General features: G+C 33.6%; 1 pseudogene; it reads left to right on the top strand.

Annotated features, from left to right (window-relative positions):
- The first annotated feature begins 1,697 nt into the window (after nt 1-1,697).
- Nucleotides 1,698-2,645, top strand: LOC113365877 (annotated as a pseudogene).
- Nucleotides 2,646-3,427: the final 782 nt, after the last annotated feature.

The following is a 3,427-nucleotide window of genomic DNA, read 5'->3' as shown; positions in this document are numbered from 1 at the left end:
TTGTTCATAGACCATGGATTTTGAAATTGGTTCGTTTATTGTATAAACGATTACTGGCACAAAAAATGCATAAAAAACATCCCTTGGACCCATTCATTGTCCTTGAAAATCTCTGCAGGCACGAGCATTTAGTATAATATTCCAACACATTTGCCCTATTTTGAAATATTTACAGTTTTATCTAACCTATCGTGGAATGCAGATTAATGTTAATTGGCACTAAATAGCAACAGCAAACTAAAGTGTGTACAGACTTTGAGTAATTAGTGATAAGTACGTAAATTTACGTTTTAGAAGTAAAATTCAAGAGCAAGTTTCTTCTTTCTCTTCGAATTGGCTGCTGTATCGATCGCGTTATAGCACAGGTTCATTTTAATTCGGTGCGTTCATACGCCAGGAAATAATTCAGTCAAAATTTTAAGCTAGAATTTTGTTAGCTTTTAATTGGCAATCAATAAAGCTAAATTAAAAAAATGTCATTTTGCGGTCAAAAATGTTTATTGGGCATATGTATATCAAATGACCAGATATTTTATAGAGATTTTAATAATGTGTACACATTTTGTGTGAATTTTTCTGGGTTCCGTACTAAGATTTTTAATTACGGTACGGAAAGTTCCAGGAATTTGCCTTAAGGCACGATGCCATGCACCCACTAGTTAACTTCCCGTAGGGTAAGTTATAGTAATTTCAAAGGGTTCTGAATATTTTGGCATACCTTAGAAAAAATGGATGTATGTGTGTGTGTGTATGTGCGTGTGTGCGGATACAAATTTTCGTCGACGATTCCGAAACACCGATCAACCGATTTAAATAATTTAAAAAACATTTGATTTGTACTGATAAGAAGACGTGCTGATTAGTTTTTGGTAGAGGCAGGTCTAGCCGTTCCGAAATACGGGGCAAAAAGTGCCAAAAACGGTAACACGGTTTTTAAGAGAACGGAGCGTCCGATTTTAAAATTCAAAAACATTTTACTTGTATTGACAAGATAAAGAATTGATTGAATTTTCATGAAGGCAGGTCTAGCGGTTTCGGAGATCTAATGAAAAAAGTAAAACAAAAAGCCATTTGGCGGTCAGAAATGATCATTAGACATATGCACATCAAATTATCAGATATTTTATAGAGATTTTTACAATAAGTATGAATTTTGTTTACATTCCTATGGTTTCCGTACCAATGTTTATCTGTAAGACGGCGACGCGGCGATTACGCGCTTTGACATTTCGTCTCTATGCAGTTAAAGCAGTACGATTGCTTTGAAAAAAAGTTCAGAATATCCAAACTATGCCAAAATAAAGAAAACTTTTTTTTTTCAAACTATTTTTTTTTTGTTTCTCAAAAATCTAATTTTTTCGAAGTAAATTTTTTTCAAAAATGTTAATCGCTTTTAAAAAAATAACAATTTTTGGTACGGGAAGTTCCAGCAATTTGCCTTAAGGCACGGTGCCTTAATTGCCTTAAAGAATTCCACTTACAGCTAGTTTTATTTTAGATTAGGGAACGATGAACGCAAACGTTTCTCTATGAACGTATCGTATCGTATCGAATGCTCGTAGCCCGTAGTACGATTTTCGGTCGCGTTTGCGCTGCTTGATAGACGGCGACGGCAAAGCGAGAAGCGAAGTCGAAGTCACACCTATCTTCACGCGATAGACCAATGTCACCGGCTTAACAATCTATCAAATTTGCCGGGCCGTCGACTGGACAATTGTTTCACAAATGATGTTATTTTGTCCAACAATAAATAAGAGTCCCAGTGTTTTAAAACGTCAGCGATACGCTGCAAAGTGTACAAGTGTCATATATGTTCTGTAGTCGTGTCTGCATATCGATCCGTTTTGCCATTGCCTTGAAAACGCCATATTGTATGTACTTTACGTAGTTATATCCAACTTTTGAATTAAATGTGTTTAAGTGTTTAATGTTATTTTCCTAAATCTTGTATTTGATTAGTAACCCTTAATCATGGATAGAAGGAAGCTTTCCACTTCTGGTGATACTTTATACCAAATATTAGCCATTCCAAAAACTGCCACTCAAGATGAAGTTAAGAAAAGTTATAGGAAATTGGCGTTGAAGTACCATCCTGATAAGAACCCAAATAATCCAGAGGCGTCTGAAAAATTTAAAGAAGTAAACCGAGCCCATATGATACTTTAGCGATGTCAGCAAAAGAAACATATATGACAATTATGGATCTTTAGGAATGTATATAGCTGAGCAATTTGGCGAAGAAAATGTTAATGCATACTTTATGGTAACATCCACTCGATGTAAATTACTATTTTTGTTCTGTGGTCTTATTACTGGATGCTATTGTGTTGCTGTTTGTGTTGCTGCTTTTTAACTTCTGTTGCGGCAAGTGTAACCCTAGACCTCCAGAAGACTCTGGTGATTACCATACATTAAATCCAGATGTAGCTGAGTTACAAAGAGGTGACCCAGTTACACAACAACCAGGTCCGCAAGGCGCTGCTGCCTCACCCGGAGCAACATTTGCAATGCCCGCTCCTGGAGCAACAGAAAATACTAATTTAAATCCTAGCGATTGGCCAATTTATACTCCTGATATGTCAGGGGGTGCCAATTTACAGTCCTACCAACGATCCCCTGAACCCACAGTGGTAGATGACTTATGATTGAAAAGCAAATATATTAAGTATTTCAAACACATCTATATTTATGGCATGTTACGATTCTTTCCAACTATGTAATTTTAATCAACTCTTCCCATGATGTTACTTGTAATTTATTTGCCAAAATAGTGTTTCATTTTGGCAAGTAATACAATGTGGATCTTACTACTAAATAATGACGACAGGTTTTATTGGCACAATTCTAAAATATATTTATATACTTTAGACAAAAGAAAAATACATAAATAATCCTGGTTCTGAATTAGGTCAAGGTGTTAAAATAATTGTCAAAATATGTTCTAGTTAACTTTCTGATTTCTGAAAGTGAGTCAAATGATATTTGTATTATTTCATATTACATGGAATGTTTTGTATTGTATTTTTAACTTAGTCATTTATTGTTAAGCTTATAAGTAAAGTAATTTTAATGTTTATAATATGACTATTTAATTACAGTTTATTGCATTCTATTGTTAATTTTCTTATTTGGTTTGTGCAATAATTATTGCATTTTAAACGGAATCGAATACTATGAAATAACTTGTGAAAAAAAACATGTTTTGTTCATAATAATGACCATCAATAAGTAAAACGTGTTATATATAATAAGAAGAGCATACTATTAACCTGAAGACAATAATTTTTTCTTGCAAATATTTGCATCATGTTCATTAATATTTGTAGATATGCAACTTTTTATCTAGTCACGGTTAAAATGATAAAATTGCACATTCCAAATTTATTTTTGGAACTACATTGATGAATTTTATATTATAACCTACATT

Source organism: Ctenocephalides felis, unplaced genomic scaffold, assembly GCF_003426905.1.
Source record: "Ctenocephalides felis isolate EL2017-DRISC unplaced genomic scaffold, ASM342690v1 CF-g0.4_SCAFFOLD_01170, whole genome shotgun sequence".
NCBI lineage: Eukaryota > Metazoa > Arthropoda > Insecta > Siphonaptera > Pulicidae > Ctenocephalides > Ctenocephalides felis.
This window is presented reverse-complemented; position numbering and strand designations above follow the sequence as displayed.